Source organism: Barbatula barbatula, assembly GCF_947034865.1.
Source record: "Barbatula barbatula genome assembly, chromosome: 12".
Classification (NCBI taxonomy): domain Eukaryota; kingdom Metazoa; phylum Chordata; class Actinopteri; order Cypriniformes; family Nemacheilidae; genus Barbatula; species Barbatula barbatula.
In genome coordinates this window covers 16,773,748-16,792,430 of record NC_136775.1, presented here as the reverse complement: position 1 = coordinate 16,792,430, position 18,683 = coordinate 16,773,748, and the positions used below count along the sequence as shown (strand labels likewise).

The following is an 18,683-nucleotide window of genomic DNA, read 5'->3' as shown; positions in this document are numbered from 1 at the left end:
TAACGGTGCCAGTGGGGCTGGAGAAAACAACGGCAACGGATGTGGATGGTTTGGGTTGAGGTGTGATCTCACCGAGCTACAAGGAAAGCAAGTGTTGTTGAGGCTGCAGCCACTAATCTGGATGAGCTAATTGGAAAGTTAAGTATAAATATGCTATGTATTTCTATAATCATATATCCCCCAAACACCGTGGATGCCTACACAACCAACCCAGCGAATCCTCAGACCTCCTTTCCACTATTGATTTTCTTGACTGCTCCCCCTGTCATGCATGAGGCATGGGAAACGTCCTATTGGGCATTAAACTGAAATAGTGGGATTATTACACCTAGTCCCATTAAGCGAATCTATGTAAATATCATAAAATCAAGTCTAACGCTGATTGTGCTTAAACGTTTCCCTTTGAATCTCAAAGCTCTCACTGTTTATCTGTTACTGCCTGACAATGTTCATTAACTGAACATCACATCTGTTGATAATGCTGTGATAAGCAATTCAATTAAGATGAACGATAAAGCGAAATCGTTTTGATATACTGTAGGACTGTTAACCCACAGCCATCAGTAATAAGAAAAATAAAGCAAATAAATGTCCTGAATCTTTTTTTATACTGCCATTAAATCCTTACAATAATAAGGAACAAAAACAGTATCAAATCAGCATCCTAAACCATCACTTTAAAGGGATAATTTACTCCCCATACAATGTTCATACAATGGAAGTCAATTGGATCCAATGTTGTTTGGTTGCCAACATTCTTCACAATAACTTATTTTGGGTCCTGCAAAAGTTATAAATTCATACAGGATTGGAATGATTGAATTATGAAGTCATTTAAATTTTGAGAAATGTTTCTTTAAATGGTTTGAATCACATATAGTGTCTCATACTGTACCGGTCTGTCAGTTATTTTTGAAAACTCTTCTAAATGCAAGACCCTTCAGGCTGAAGCTTTTTCCAGCTTTGAACTGCAGTTGTTTCAAGTTAAGGTGCAGACTGACTCATCAGTGTGTGTGTGTGTGTGTGTGTGTGTGTGTGTATTAATTTATCTACATCCTAAATTCAAGAGGATTTTTTTCAGCAGTTTGGTGATTTAGTGAGGACTTTTATGTAGATACGATACATTTTTTATTATGTCTATTTTATTATGTGTGTTGCCCATCAGATCCATTAGCGAAGGATTTAATTTATCTTGTCGAGTCTTTTAACTTAATGCAACATGTTTATGGGTGTACACACGTACATGGTCATACATGAGACCTTGTAGTGTCACATAATTTGTCAAATTTTAATGTTTTATTGGATGGTGTAGCCTTCTCAGACAAATATCTGTCATGTTTGAGCTTTCTTTTGATTACGAGATAGAGAAGCTGTGCACTCTCCAGGTCCGTAGCCAGCCAGTTGAAAGGGGAGGTTATTTTTTTTCAAAAGTGGACATTTTTACAGTTTTTCTCCTCCTCTTGTATTAATTATGAGGTTCAAATACTTAATTTTGGTGACCTTTTATGCACTCATTTGTGCTGGATCAGCTTGTCTGCTGGTATCTTAACCAGCACGCTTTTTGATGCACCTAAAATATTTATTGCATTGTTGTCAAATTGCTTCCTCATGAACTGTGTATGGACTGACAAAAGTGTTACATAAGTTTAAAGACCACACTAACAACAGAATAGATTTAATGAACTTTAACTGAAATATTAATAATATTTCTTCTAATCATCATTTCTTGACTCTCTGTCAATGCCTCTTTGCTATGTTTTATTATTATAATTGCGCTACGTTTATATGGCTATTATATGGTAGACCAGGGGTCCCCAAACTTTTTTCTGCAAGAGCCACATAATTCTCCCTGTCTTTAATGGGGGGCCGGGTCGGTTTGTAACAGAAAACTACACAGGCCGGAGGTACTACTTGAATTATTGTGGAGATTTAATTATGATTTGAAATGTATTTTTGAGGCCTCCTAAAGGTATAATAGTTTATGAATAGTTAATAGTTTAGTGCTACTCAAATTCAAAACATTTTCTTATGCATATTAATTAACCTTTCTCTTTCCCAACCGCTTGGCCATTTTGTCGTCTCTTTTTAAATTTTCTGATCGTTCGCACGTCAGTTCTATCGCAATGGTACGTTATGAATATAACAAATTATTAGGCTATGTGAGTAACTTAACTTACACAAACTAAATTTGGGTCTGAAAGCCAATATTCGGACGCTCGCTCACGGCCCTACTAGAGCAAGCTCCGGATTGTTTAACGCTGCGCGAATTTTCGCAAAAGTTCAGATTTTTCAACTAATTCGCGCGAATCGCGCCGCAAGTAGGTCATCGCATCTTTGCATTTACTTAACATGTAAATCACTCGCACTTAACGCTTCATTCGCGTTTGGTGTGAACACACTATAAGGCATCGTTCAGAGGGCCGGTCCAAATCTGTGGGCGGGCCACATTCATATATATATATATATATAACCCCTCCCCCTGCATCATTCAGAGGCGATGCTTCTTCACGTTGCTTTGAAAAGTGTATTGCGAGAACTCTCTCTGTCTGCGCACGCACACACACGCGTCCTGCAATAATAATCATATTAATTTGAAACAGCAACCAAGAAATTGGTCACAAGCATTGATTAAAACAATGATGACAATAATCACATGAAAAAACCCGACTTAAATTTTGGACCTTTGGCAGTGAGGGGGGGTTCGGTCGAACCACCCGAACCCCCCCTGCCTATGGGCTTGCTCTCACCCGATGTGTCCGGAAACTAGACTTCACAACTGTTGAATCTTTTGCTAATTTGTTTATTATGGATGCTCTCACAACTACTTTGGTGAACCCTACCTCTCACTAGGATGTAGAGAAGCTGAATAATGTTTAAATTCAACATGCTCTTCTATTCTGGATTCTGTTGCTCCCGCTAGAAATATCTTTGATAGGCCTAAACCTCAGCCCTGGTTTAACAAAACAACTCCGGCCCATTTCTTAGATCAGTTGGACTTGTTAAATTTCAGACCAATTTCCAAGCTGCCATTTCTATCCAAGGTTCTTCAGAAGATTGTTCTTAAACGATTACAGATTACCAAAATGCTGTGCTTGAAGTATTTCAGTCAGGTTTTTTACAGCTAATCATAGTACAGAGTCTGCCCTCTTAAAATGTGAAATTATATATTTTTTATTGAGTGATTCTGGGCACTCTTTTGTCTCTAAATTGGTTTAGATCATTTCTATGAGAAATACGTTTTTCGCTTCATCTAGGCCAGACTTTTTCCTCGTCTGCTCCACTTGTGGAGTGCCTCAAGGAGCCGTTCTTGCTCCTATGTTTTTTGCTTTATATTTGCTAACACTAGGCTCAATCGTTCGCAAACATGGGATTTCTTTCCACTTTTGACATATTTGACACAGATGACATGGAAATTTATTTGCTGTTTCATGCTTTTGTGTTCTCTACACTTGACAACTGTAATTCTCTGTATGTGGGTGTGTGTCAAACAACATAAAATCGGCTACAACTAGTTCGAAATGCCAGACTCTTGACAGGGAGCTGCAAGTATGACCACATTTCCCCTAAATTGGTTTCCTTGGGTTGGCTGCCAGTCCAAGATAGAATTACATTTAAATGTATTAATTTGGCAGACACTTTTATCCAAAGTGACTTACAAGTACACTTACATATATGCATTTGGCAGACACTTATGTACATGTGCTTTTTTCGTTTTTTATTTTTAATAAATTTGCAAAGATTTCAAACAAACTTCTTTCACGTCGTCATTATGGGGTATTGTTTGTAGAATTTTGAGGAAACTATTTAATTGAATCCCTTTTGGAATAAGACTGTAACATGAAAAAATGTGGAAAAAGTGAAGCGCTGCCAATACTTTCCGGATGCATTGACATTTACATTTAGGCATTTGGCAGACGCTTTTATCCAAAGCGACTTACATTGCATAATCCTATACATTTTACATGGGTATCTGCAATCCCCTGGGATCGAACCCACAACCTTGCGTTGTTAACGCAATGCTCTGAGCTACAGGAAAGCACTGTATATACTAAAATAGAAAGCACTGTATATAGGCTACTAAAACGATTCTATTAATAATAGATCAAGGTGTTACTTGTTGTTGCCATGTTTTTTCTCTCTATTCAATCGGCTTTTGTCCGTGAATGAGAAAGAATAGCAAGAAATGGAACGTGGGAGTTCAATTATAGATATGAATTCTGAAAGTTTATTTATGCAAGTGCACCTAAGAGAAAGACAGGTGTGAGGTAAAAATGTGTTTTAAGCTGTTTTAAAAGGGGTTATTTTTGGAGATGTATAAGCAACAAATTTCTGTACAGTTTTTAAACTGTGGAACTGTAAATATTACCTGGTATAGACTGTTTCATCGGACGCACGAACCTGGCCAGAAGTTAACCTACAGTCTGTTTTTGCTGATCGCACTGGCTAGTGCAAATAATATAACTTTATATTTTCTTTGACATTAAAATATTACATCATTGTATAGTAAATGTTTTTAATAAACAATTTGTTCAGTTTTCTTTGTTTGTTACATTTAAGTTAAGCTTAAAAATGCTTCTTCTGCTGGTAACCCAAAATAATACTGGCTAGATTTACTTTTTACCTGCTAGCTAATGTCTTTTTCTTGTTTATTTCTTGTTATTTGCTTGTATATTACTGCTGTATTTCTTGTTAACTTGTTATCAGAAAAAGAAACTCTTTTCATTGCCAATATATACATTGTAAGATTTTGCCACAAAAGCGTGCAGGCGCAGTAACGTGTGTGAAGGGAGGACATTTTGACAGGTCCTCACTTTCTGAAACCCAGGGTCATAATTAGGTCATTATTTAGGTTAATTTAGGTTTAGGTTAAGGGTTAGGGCACTTAGTTCTGATGGTTATGGTTAGGGGAACAGGCTAGAGATGGCAATGCGTCAATGTATATACTCCATAAAGATAGTTACGCAAACATGCGTGTGTGTGTGTGTGTCGGCTCACATCCATCACTGTCTGCCTTAACTATACAGCTTTAAAGATATCATTTCAAACATGGTGAATAATATCACTATGCAAATAAAAAACACACAGCTCATCTGTCGAACCATTTAGTGTACAAGTTTGTTTCTCCGGTCTGTGGGTCTGTCATAATTTATGATGATAATTCATCAATTCCTGTCAAAACCTGAGCCATGAAGACAAAATATGCAAAATTTTCTAAGTCAAATCAAATAAAAGTTTATTTAGAGAGCACTTTTTTAAGACAACAATTGTTCACCAAAATGCTGTACAAAGAGTAATCAAAATAAAATAAAAATACACACAGCAAAAAATCAAAGATAATAACACTAACAAAATTCATGAAATACCTCTCATACGGAGTTAAATGCCAGAGTATAAAGATACGTTTTAAGACTGGACTTAAAAGCAGAAAGTGTCTGGGATTGCCTAACAAATAGGGGCAAATTATTCCAAAGCTTTAGGGCTGCAGCAGCAAATGCCCAGTCACCCCTGCTTTTCAGCCTTGTTTTAGGTACACCCAAGAGTGAACTGTCAGCTGATCTAAGTGCTCTTGATGGATTATGCTGTCGTATTAAATCAGAAAGGTAACTTGGTGCCAGACCATTTAATGACTTTCAAGCTAAAACTAAAACCTTAAAATCAATTCTTAAACGAACAGGAAGCCAATGAGGAGAAGCCAGTATGCTTGTAATCTGTTCACGCTTGCGTGTCCCTGTAAACAGACGAGTAGCAACATTTTGTACCATCTGTAAACGTTTACGGGAGGCCTGGTTGATACATACATAGAGGCCATTACTATAGTCAAGCCAACCTATTCAAAATCACATTCCATCAAAACTAGATAAAAAATTTGGCTTTACATATGATTTAAAAACACTCAACTCTACATCAACGCATGTGTTGCCAGGTCTAAATAGGAGTTTCAAAGGGTTGTGTATTGTCTGCATAACAATGAAAGGAGATGCCGCAACTCCGAAAAATGAACCCCAACGGAAGTATATATATAATAAAAATAGGATAGGTTCAAGAATATAACCCTGAGTAACTATGGAAAGATACGAAAGAGATGCAGAGGATAACACAAAATTCCCAAGGCGGACTGAGAAACTTCGCTCAGACAAATAAGATCTAAACCACTCCAGTGCAGTTTCCTTAACTCCAATGCAATGCTCCAACCGAGTAACCAGGATGTTATGGTCAACAGTGTCAAATGTTGCCATAAAATCCAGGAGGATGAGTACAGCATAATCTCCTGAGTCAGTAACAGGTCATTTAAAACTTTCAACAGTATGTGTTTGTGCTGTGGAGTGATTTAAAACCAGATTGAAACACTTCCTGCAAACCACGTTGACTTAAAAAGGATTGTAATTGAGTAAATGCAACCTTCTCTAATATTCAAGGTTTCGAGATAGGGCCTAAAATTATCAAGAATAGAGGTATCCAAGTTTGATTTCTTAATCAATGTTCCCACTACTGCACATTTAAAACTTAAATGCACAACACCTGAGACAAGACGACTATTTATGATTATGATTTATGAATATTTATACATACACTGTAAAATATTACCGTAAAAATACGGCCAATTTTAACGGCAAAATACTGTTCTTTTAAAAAACGGTTTAATAATGTTAATTTACAGCCATTGATCTGTAAATTAATTACTCGCTAGTAAAATTAGAACATTCAACCGTAAATCTGTTTACGGAATTTAACTGTAAAGAGCTGTATAGCAAACAAAGGCAATCCGAGTTAATCTTTATTTAGTCTGGATTTACATTTAAACAGAGTAATTCAAAACATTACTGTGATAATTTACACAATCCTTTATTACAAAGTAAAATAAGTTTGCACATTAAGAAATACACAAGTTGTACAATTTAACTTTGCCCTCAGTTAAAACAATTTCCCCATGGACAAATAATTAAAGGGATAACATAATTAAATCCCCTATTTAAAGGGTTTTTTCAGGGGTGAAACAAAATGACCCCATGTTTTACTCAACCTTAAAGTATCGATGATCTTCAGACAAATACAGTCGATGATATAGAAATAAAGTTTGGAAGAGAAAGGCTAACGGGTATGATAACTCAGAATGTATTCATAAAAAATACACCCTTTAACAGAGACATCACAGCCAGCGGTGATTTTAAGAAAGACTTGCCGAGGTGAGGCTGCGTTGGGCGGGGTGCATAAGTGAAATCGACTCACTTGTCCGAAACAGTTGGAGCTAATTTTTTAATAGACGCTATCTTTATTAAACGACAGCAGATCTGAACTTTATACACATACATTCTCGTCTAAACAACTCTCAAAACTACATTTTGTTACACAAAACAGTCATATTTTGAAGCTCTTGGCTCGATGACAACAGTAACGTTACTTGCGCAACTAACGTTAGCTAATTTACGGATGACGTTTTTACAAGTCAACGAGAACACGAGTACGCCAGGAGACGGCCATATCTTCCAAGACACTGTCAAGGTAAGTGTTTTTATTTGTATTTATCTATTATTTTATTATATTGCGCTTCGAAACTTATATATTTTGACTGAGCTGCGTGGCGCAAATTACCTAGACTGACACACAAACCAGAGTTCTCAAATGGCCACTACTGACGAGCATCAGAAGCGGTGCGGAAGGGGGAAACTGTTAGATAATTCAACGACACTCCTTGACTAAAAGTTGTAGCAGAAACGTTACAGATTCAATCTCAAATTGAAGCTATTTACAAGGTAGTCGATCATGGGAACTAAACCAGTAGTTGCTCTCCCCTCCCCCGCTGCTCGGGTTCTTACTCCGCAGCACAGTCAGTGTTGGACCTGCTGAATGAATTCTAGTCAGTGTGACACCTCGCGGTTTTCGTAGCTGCATACATTTCATTTCAAGTCTCGTCTGAAGAAACTCATGGGATTCAAGTTTGATTATTAAATGAGTTTTGTGTCTCCACACACACGTTCTGTTGCAAATACGGTACAGTAGACTGGTGGTTTGCTTCGTTAAATTGGCGATAAGCGCGTGCAGTACAACGTCGATATATAACATAATAATTTACTTAATAACTTCAAATAAAGTTAAAAATACAGTTTTGTGTGTGTTAGCGCAATATATTACATGTGTGGTATGCTTTTGTACGTTAGCTAGACCAAGAAGACTTGGTAAATTGCCGTAAAGTGACTATTACCTGAGGTAACGTTAAATCCCTCCAGATATAAATGAATGAAATTCAGACTTGTGCTGATTCGTGGTGTTAAAGATATGTTTTTTTGCAAGCTTTGTGGACACATATGTAGTACTACACCTGCATTTCTGAGACATATGCATGTTTCTCATGTCATGTTTAATTGTGCCTGTTTGCAATAAGTAACTCACTGTTATCCGATCTGTGTCAGTGACCTTATTTGAATTAACATCTAATGTTTTTTTTTGTGTCAAGTCAGGTGTAAACTCTGAAGGACCTTTTATAAGCACCTTAAATCACACATTAGAGACGGGAGGAATGAAGACTGTTCTGTCCCAGACGGATAACACAGAGATGGCCCACCTGCTTATCAATCTTCAGCGGTCCCGTTTTCAGGAACATGAAGATGGACTTGTTTTATGCATTTTCTTTCCACTAGTAATTTATTCAAATTTCTGTATTGAAGTAATTTTTTGATGTTTTTCCATGTATTGTGTTTTCTCTACAGGTTACTGCATCTTCATCTGATGTTGAGAAGACACTCATTCTACCTGCCAGTCCTCGTCTGATTATGCTCGGTTAGTGTCACCGGTAACCGGTTGTTCAAATGAAGCAATCTCAAAGGCAGTTCATTGAAATTATAATGTAAATGTTTTTGGTTTTTTTTTTATTTTAGACATTGGAGGGCAGGCAAATGCTGTAAGATGGATGCTTAGTCTAGAGGGCCGTATTATTTTTGAGTGTACATCTTCCATCTGCAGTATAAGGAGGAGGCTTTTTGCACTTAAGAATTTCTTCAAAGTTACGACCTCTAAGAGTTTTCCATCCTTTCACTGTTTAGTGTATATAAATTCTTCAATCAGAATGATTAACAAATGGTTATTGTATTCTGTGAAAATTTGTTGAACCTAGACGCTTCATTGGAATTAAACCAGAACGAGTCTCCAATACCTGCAGAGGAAAGGTCTCCAAGAAGACCGGCAAGGTGGTGAGTAAAAATATTCATCAGTTAATCCAAAGGTTGCCTCTCTACTGAATTGCATTCTGTTATAAAAGCAGGCCGTTTTATTAAGTAATGTACTCTGTGTTGCTGAACACACCACGTTTTCATAATTTTGAGCTCCATTGTCTTTCTCATGGATCAGCATAGTCGTGGCTGTTACACGAAAATTCACAAGTTACACGAGCAGAGCATCATCATGCAACAAGTCTGCGTTATTTTTGGGGCAACTTGTTTGACGTGACCATCGACACACAGTGCACATTTCATTCATTTAAACCCCGTGGCGAGACTGTAGCTTTCCAAGAGTAGGGTTAGAGATACCTTCTATAGATACTCTGCTTAAAGTTTTTTTTCCTATCTTTCAGACTACCAGCGTGTGAAGTTGGTCACAGATGGTGGAAAGTTCTTTGCCCATTCAAGGTTTAATAATACAATGTTTTCTATTGTTTAAGAAGTTTAGATAATATGTCTTAAGACTGTTCTTTTTGCACAGTATCTGTTTATGGAGAAATAATAATAAATTTTTATCTGTTTAAATATGTCTATAGACTGGGTTCTTTATGCACAACATATCTGTTTGGTAATTTTATGGTTCCTCTTCTCATCTTTGCCAGTCTGTTGTTTAATTTATTTAAATAAAAAGCATTCATTCAGAAACTCTGCTGCTAGTATTTTACTGAAAATATGCTATTTAATAAAACTGTAAAATGATGGTACGCAGCTGGAAACCATATTGCCAGTACTTTACCGTTAATTTACAGAAAGCCGTAAATGAGTGAAACCGTAAAATTACGGTTCGCAGCTGGAAACCCTGCTGCCAGGATTTTACCGTTAATTTACAGAAAGCCGTAAATTAGTGAAACCGTAAAATAACGGTCCGCAGCTGGAAACCCTGCTGCCAGTATTTTACCGTCAAATTACGGCAGAATTTTTTACAGTGTATTGCATTACAACAGACTTAAATAGCATACAGTAACACAACATGTTTTCTATCACACTAAAAGGGAGGATCCTACCAAAGTAGTAAAAATTGATGAAAAGGGGTGTCAAATAAACTCTTTTGTGCTGTTGGAAGATGAGGCATGCTGCTGCGTTTTGAACCAGCTGGAGTAGTTTGATAGCCTTTGCAGGAAGACCAGCAAGAAGAGGATTGCAGAAGTCCAACCTTGAGATTACCAGGACCTGGACAAGGAGTTGTGCCGCATGCTCAGTGAGATAGGGTCTAAAATTTCTAATATTGAATAAGGCATATCGGTATGATCACGTTGTCTTTGCAATGTGATCATTGAAGGACGGCTGTTCATCGAAAATGACTCCGAGGTTCCTGGCTGATTTGGAAAGAGGGATTGTGGTATTGCCAAGTTGGATGGTGAGATCGTGTTGTACCGTGGGGTGTGCCGGAAACACAAGTAGTTCTCTCTTGGCAGGATTAAGCTGGATGTAATGGTCTTTCATCCAAGCTGAGATGTCTTTAAGGCAGGTTGTAATGCGAGCTCCTACAGTGGTATCGTCTTGGTGAAACGAGATGTAGATCTGGGTGTCGTCAGCGTAACAGTGATGCGAGAAGCTGTGTGCCTGTATGATGGGTCCCAAGGATGTCGTGTAGATGGGGAAAAAGCAGAGGTCCAAGCACCCATCCCTTTGGGACCCCAGTGATCATGTGGTGAGCAGTAGACAGCGAGCCCTTCCATGACACCCTGAAGGATCTGCTGGAGAGGTAGGATTTGAACCAGCGGAGAGGAGAGCCTGAGATTACTAGAGATGACAGGGTTGCCAGCAGTATCTGGTGATTTACAGTGTCAAAACCTGCAGATAGGTCTAGCAGAATCGGGACCGAGGATTTAGATTCCACCTTGGCTAGCCTCAGTGCTTCTGTGACCGATAGCAGTGCAGTCTCAGTGGAGTGGTTTGTTTTGAAGCCAGCCTGCTTGTCATCCAGTAGTTTGTTCTGTGTTTGGTATGGAGATACATGGTTGAAAACTGCCCTTTCAAGAGTTTTAGCAATAAATGGGAGCAGAGAGACAGGTCTTTAACTCTCGGTAGTATAGGAGTCCAATGTGGGTTTCTTAAGTGGGGTGTGACCGGGGCCTGTTTGAATATGGATGGAAAAGTGCCAGTGAGCAGGGAGTTGATGATGATGTGGTGTGTGAGTTTTAGCTGTGGTAACACTTGCAGAAGAGGGGAGAGTAGTGACTGGTAGTCCCTTAGGTCAGCAGGATTCTTGGTCTTGTGCCATTTCTGTTCAGAAGCCCTGAGCGTACTACGTTGTTCATGAGGTCAAACTGGTTTCCTGATCTGTGAGTACCGACTGTGGCGAGGCGCATGAGGTCGAACAAGACGGTTTGTCCAGGTGGATGTTGAAGTCCCCAAAGACTACAAGAGGGCCACTATCCTCCGGGAATGCTGAGAGCAGCACATCTAACTCTTCAAATGAAGTTGTGAAGAGGACCTGGGGGGCGGTAAACTACGATAATACTGAGCTGAGTGGCAGAAGTGATATTAACAGCGTGGTATTCAAATGAATAGTGGATGCATAGGGAAGATAGTGTTGAATATTTCCAGTTCAGGTTTAACATTAGACTTCTGAATTCTACACACATTTTGAGGGTGGTATTGTATTTGTTTACATCCACAAATAATCACAACTTCATCATTATGACAATAAACTGCTTCCATCACCTTAACGCGCATTTGAACTAATGCATGCAAACTCAAGATAAAATCCCGGTAAATTTCTTAGATAATTCTGAGATTATAAGCTTTTTAATGCGCATTTTCAAAACATCTAAATAGTTAGATAGAAAACACCACAGAGATTCCGTTACTTATTACTGTAACACTCCCGTCCGTTTCCCTGCCGGTTTTTCCCCATGGACTTAAATTCACTATCCCGCACCTGTCCGTCATTTGTAATCACGCCGTTTCCCGCACCTGCCAGCCATCATTGCTCATTATCAAAGACTATTTATACTCTGTGTTTCCGTTTTTCCCATTGTCAGTTATTGATTGTCTTGCGTTTTGTGTACCAGTCTGTGTTTAATTTATTAAAGATTACCCGTTTTCGTATGCCTGGATACTCGTCTGTCTCTCTCCGGCACGACAGCGTGACAATTACAGCACCTCGGAATTTACAAATGAAGCACTGTGTGGAAGTATTGTTCATTGTTAGTTTTTGTTAGCTAATACAAATAACAAATAGCACCTTAATGCAGGGGTTCCCAAACTTTTCAGTAACAGTCCCAGTGACTCGAGACTCCCACTATCCTCGGAGGTGGTTCAATTCTTCAAACGTTGAACGCAATTACACACATGCACATATTCTACTCAAACGCGCATAATGACAACACCAAAGAGCACAATCTTACATATTATTTTTTTTATAGTTATTTACTCATCACTTTACTTGTTGTTATACAAACTATGAACTATTACTACATATGGTCGAATTTCATCAAACTGATTAGAGTGTGCTGATGGATGTGCCTCTTTTCGTACCTGAGGACGATAGCACCTTGAAATTGCGGCGCATCGCCGCCCTCCTCCGCTGGCCTCTCTGTGTTGTCTTTGGTTGATATTCATCAATGTATCATTTCGACAAATAAGTATATCCTAAACTTCAACTTGAAATATAATCCACGTGCACATGGGACTGTTTCACGTGGTGTTGTAAATGGACTAGCTACTTAATTCGGTTGCTAATGCCGTTAATGTGACGTAATCACCTCAGCGGTCATGATCGAGGGTGAGGAAATGTCTAAGGCTGATGGCTTTTTATTTTTCCTGGTTTTATTTTCAACTTAATTTTGTTACACTTATTAACGTTACATATGCTATTTCAATTTTAAAAAAAGCATTTCTGGAAATCACCTTGCGACCCCGCGGCCCTGTGACCCCACTTTGGAAAGCCCTGCCTTATTGTAAAGTGTTACCCATTTTTTATAATACAGCAATCAGCTACCAAAGTTCTGTTTAAAATAACATGAACAACATGTAATTTTATAGTACAAAAAAGATTTTGTGTTTTTTTCCCTGCCACCTTATCTTATGGAATAGTACTGTTTTTTAGTCAGGGCCGACAAATATGAATCTGACCAGCACTCATACTGTGGTCCCATTTTATCCTACAGTTTTAACAGTTTTAAGTAATGGAAGATGTACAGTCAGACGGTTTTTATTGCAGAAGTAAGCCCGAACGGTGTGATCAGGACCTGACACGAAGCGGAGGGTCTTGTATCACACTGAAGGGGCTTATTTTGGGATTACAGCCATCTGCTTGTACATTATCCCGCTTAGTACACAACAACTTGCCACATGATACAAACTGGACATGAAATGTGAATTTGAAATATTTATTAGCTCATTTTTACCGAATGCAGACCTTCTGCGAGAAAAATATTTCGCTTTTATGGATGTACAGATCAACCCATAATATATCTTTTTTTTAATGTACACAACTAGAGATTTTCCACATGTTGAGCTGACCTATGCTCTCCAGATATAGCAATGGCATTAGGACACAACCTGAAACTGAGAAACACACGGCAAGAAAGCTTAAAACACAGAAGTACAGTTCAGTCTGAATTAGTTTTGTATCGTGTCCCATTGTGAAAATAACAGCTGGTGGCAGGTATGCGGTGAAAGTCATAACAAAGCTGCTAATGATGGTCCGTAGCGCTCTCTTCTTCTGTGGATGTACGGTGGTTTTCCCAGAGGGATCTTTTTTTCTCAGGGCCCGAAAAACTGATACGTCACACAAACCAATGACAGGCAGAGCAATAAACAGCGGTAAAGATGCAAAAGCGCTTGTTAACAACGATGGATTTGAGGCAATATGATATCCAAGACCGATTATAAGGAACCAGATGGTCACGGCAACCGCCTTCCTCATGATGGCAGTTCTCTTGTTGGTCCTGTACGGAATGGGATGAAGTACAGCAAAATAATACTCTCCACAGACACAAGCCATGAAGAGAGGTCTGCCAGATAGAGCTAAGAAATATATGTAGTTACAAACCTGCTCAAATGTTGCATTTTGCCAAACCATGTAGTTGGTAATATTAAAAGGAAGGAAACATAGGAAGAGGAGATCAATGATGGTCATATTAAACATGAAGAAGTCAGTAGAGATATTTTGGCGACGTCTTTCATAAAGCTTTTGCAGTACTGTTACTGTAGCTGGAAAACCAAGCAGAAAACAAAAAGCAGAATAACTCGTCCATAATTGAATGCGTATCGGCTTGTTGAAGCAGATCAAAAAATAGTTTGGGTCCTGGGTGCTGTTTGAGAAATCTGAGGAATTCTGGGTCACTGCTTGTGTTGTCATGATGTAAAGTTCCTGAGGAAATGTAATGTTACATTATACATATTTTGTCTTAGAATTAAAAGAATGTATTAAAATCTCTATATATAATATTTCATATTTGTGTCTTACCTCAGTTGTGTTCATTCTAAAAGGAACATTATGAGAGGTTTTAGCCGTGCCAGAGGCAGAATCTCACAGGTGTGTGCCGTAGGTCAACGGTTTGAATATGAAGCTATTACATCAAACAAACAAAAAAAGCACCCATCATCATCCATGATGTATTTGAAATTGTGCTTATTGATGCTAGTATTTACATAGTGACACAATCCCCAATGCCAGCTCGCGATTGGACGGATGTGCTATGGGTCACTGAGCAGGCATCGTGTCATTGAAAGGCTTCAGGTTTTAATGCTGGTTTTGCTGGGTGGCTAGTGCCCGTAACCTCATTATAATCAGCCAACATACTAGCCTGACCAGACCAGATATTGGATGACATCCTCCAGATAAACCAGCTGAGCCCCAGCTCGGCTAGACTGGGGTACCACCTTAACTATCTAAGACCAGCTTAGGATGGTTTTGGCTAAATTTACTTAGTCGACGAGTTTTTGTGCGTGTGTTCACTACTCTCTGGATGGGTTAAATGCAGAGGTCACGTTTCGGGTATGGGTCTCAATATCTTACAAATAGGTCACTTCACTTAATGTATGTCTGACCTGCAATGAGCAGGGTAACAACCCAAAACAATGTAGAGTATTACCCTATGTGTCTGACATAACAATTCAAATGTGGCTAGTCAAATATGAAGGTCACAACAAACTTTCAATGTAGAACTCAAGTCCTTGAAATATGCATTATTTAACTTAAAAACTATACATCTTGGTGCAGTTTTTGGCTTCATGCTAAACAGTTCTTTGTTAGTGTAGTTCACACATATCTCACAACAGTTCAACAGTTATTTACGATTTTATTATTAATTCATTTATTGCATCCTTTCCACACACAGTGTCTAAACATTAAAGTTAAGTTATATGTCATTTTTGCACTTTTTACCCTAACAAAATATTGCATGTTGTGAAGCTCATTTCCATATGAGAGAAAGAGAGAGAGAGAGAGAGAGAGAGAGAGAGAGAGAGAGAGCAAAAGTATATTGAGTTAAAAAAAAAATAATGATTGTATTTGTTAAGAAATCGTTTACAAACACTCAAATTAATTTACATAAAACAGTTGGACTACATCTACCATGGATGTTGGCAATGATAGGGAGAGCGGAGAGAGGTCTATATTCAATGTTTGGGGAGAAAAGTGCAATCGCAAATCTAAAACAGAAAGTGATTTCTTAGCCATGGCTGTTTTTTTTGCTCATGCAAAATAACAATATCCAAGCCCCGAAGAGAGATCCGTCAGACAAAGCAAAATATGAAATTAGCAATCCATTTACAAGCAATATTCTACATCTATCAACTCACGAAAGAATCACAAGTCCAATGTATCTACATTAATACCATTTTAAGAACAACAGAAAGATCTTTCCCACAATTTCATTTTTTCCAACATTTTTTGTATGTCGAGCTGACCTAAACTCTCCAGAAATAGAAATGGCATAATGACGGATCCCAAATTACTGAACGAAAAGCCAAGAAAGATAAAAGTACAGTAGTACTCATCAAACTTCATTGGTATATTGTGTCCCATTGTGAAAATAACAGCTGGTGGCAGGTATGCAGTGAAAGTCATAACAAAGCTGCTAGTGATGGTCCGTAGCGCTCTCTTCTTCTGTGGATGTACTTCGCTTTTTCCCGAGGGATCATTTTTTCTCAAGGCACGATAAACACTTACATCACAAAAACAAATGAGAGGGAGAGCAATAAGCAGTGGTATGGCTGCAATGCTAGTCGTCAAAGCCCATTGATATACGCCTATAACAATTCCATAGCTACTTATGAACAACCAGGTGATCGCGGCAATCGCCTTCCTAATCATTGATGCTCTCTTGCTGGTCCTGTACACGATAGGATGGAGCACGGCGAAATAATACTCTCCACAGACACAGGCCATGAAGAGAGGTCTGCCAGACAGGGTCAGTGAATACATGAAATTACAAAAACATTCAAATTCGATATTGTACCAAACTATGTAGTTCATAATGTTTAAAGGAAGAATAGTTAGGAAACCAAGATCGATGACGGTCAGATTAAACACAAAAACGTCATTCGAGGTGTTTTGGCGACGTCTTTGAACGAGTTCCCGCAGCACCAGGATAGTGGCTGGGAAACCCAGCAGAAAACATAATATAGAAAAAGCGGGCCATATCAGAAGAGTTGGAGGATGATCGATGCAAATCGTGAAATAATTCTTGGTGCTGTTAGAAGAGCTCAGAAATAACTGTAGATCGTCTTGTGGCATGCTTACTATTTAGATGTCCAGGGCTGAGTGAGAAAGAAAAAATATCATTGAGATATACTGTGGTGGTGATATATTGTATATACTTTAATAATCATTTTCAGGTACAGATCCTGCATTGACACGGCGCTCACATCTAATCTAAACTGCAGTTTCGTTCATTTACATTTAAGTGTGACTGAATCATAATAAATGTAATATTAAAATTTTAAAAAGTATTGTGAGAATATTCTTGTTTTACCTGCATTATATGGTGATAGTCAATGGGTGGAACGACTCTCAGGTGTGTGAAGGGCGGACAGTTTGCACAGGTGTTCATCCAGAAATAGCTTGTGTGCCTTTAAATCGGTTTTGAATATGGAGCTATTTTTCTCACTAGAAAAACAAACCATGCGTACTCTTTCTGATGTCATATCACAAACCCAGGGTCTTTGTGGCTCAGCACTGAGAGATCAATGTTATTTAATACAGGCAACTCGGTACAATTTGTGTTTTCAGGTTTAAGGCCCTTTTTCCTGTGCCCTTCAAAATTGTTGGTCAGGAAAAGTAACCAGGAAATGATAAAACAGTGGTTGCCAAAGATGCAATAAATCAATGTATTCCTGCTTACTGTAAAAAGCTAAAGACTTGCATTTTACTGTGAATTTATTTAGAAAAAGGTTTTGGATTAAAACATTTTTCTTTGCTTGGGCCAATGAATGATAGATGTTGCATACAACACGGAGTTTTCCAATGCTGAGTTAATGAAAAAATCCATATTTTCATTTAATTCATAACAAATTGTTGTTTTCTGGAACTTTAAAGCGCTATAATACTAAACCACTATACCAACTTTAATGAACTTAAGAGTTATTACATTTATTACATTGCGTTTTTAAAAATGTCTTTATTTAGATATGATGAAATGCAGAGCAACGTGTGATTCTGCAACGTGTGATTCTGCAATCCATTTTAATCCATTGTTGTTTTTAAAGGGGTGATATGACATGTATAATAACGTTATTAACTTGTGTTTTTGGTGCAATAGAATGTGTTATATGTTTTAAGTATGAAAACATCCTTATTTTTCATATAGCGTACACTAATGTAGCTCTGTAATGCCCCTCCTTTCTAAAACGCTAAAACGATAATGCCCTGGAAAGTGCAGTGTCCTCTGATTGGACAGTTGAGCGGTGCGTTATAACTGGATGAATACCTCAAGCGTGTCGCAAAAATGATACGCCCCTTACGATTGTCAGTTTAACCGCCTTCTCACTTGGAGACGTTTCGTGTCATAACATTTGCAAAAACAGTACGCTAATAACAGCAGTGTCATATTAAATTGTGAAACGAGAGGATCAAAATGAGCAAGGGCAACGGATGCCTTTACTGTTTAACAAGTTGTTTAAAAAGGATATATAGCATGAGAGAAAGACTGTATTCGCTTCATGTCGTCACTTCGGACACGCAAAAATATATAATAAAATATAACCCAACACGCCAAAATTAAACCTAAAACACACTGCAATAATAACTTTTAAAATGACATGTTTTATGAATTAAACAAGGTGATAGACTACGCACCTTTGACTTAGTTGATCTCCTTCCCTCGAGATGCTTCCTACTACTCACTTCTAAACACAACAAAATATTTAATATATTGTATGTATGGAAAAAAACCCACTAACCATCTTCTCTCAACAGGTTGTGGTCCAGCTTTTGTTGAAACTAGTCACTTTGTATTAGCACCTATTGTACTATTGCATACTATTGTATGACATGTCGCTTATTGCTCCCTGAAC

General features: G+C 38.1%; 1 protein-coding gene and 1 long non-coding RNA gene across 2 annotated transcripts in view; both read left to right on the top strand.

The window, feature by feature from the left end:
* The window catches only part of adcy2a (adenylate cyclase 2a), a gene marked incomplete at its 5' end in the record, with an annotated part of 95,200 nt that overhangs the window by 25,000 nt on the left and 51,517 nt on the right, over positions 1-18,683 (top strand). The window lies entirely within an intron of this gene.
* On the top strand, positions 7,382-9,734 carry LOC306901942. The gene is made up of 4 exons (XR_013787397.1): positions 7,382-7,500; positions 8,453-8,775; positions 8,874-9,185; positions 9,566-9,734. It is a non-coding gene; the product is annotated as an uncharacterized lncRNA (long non-coding RNA).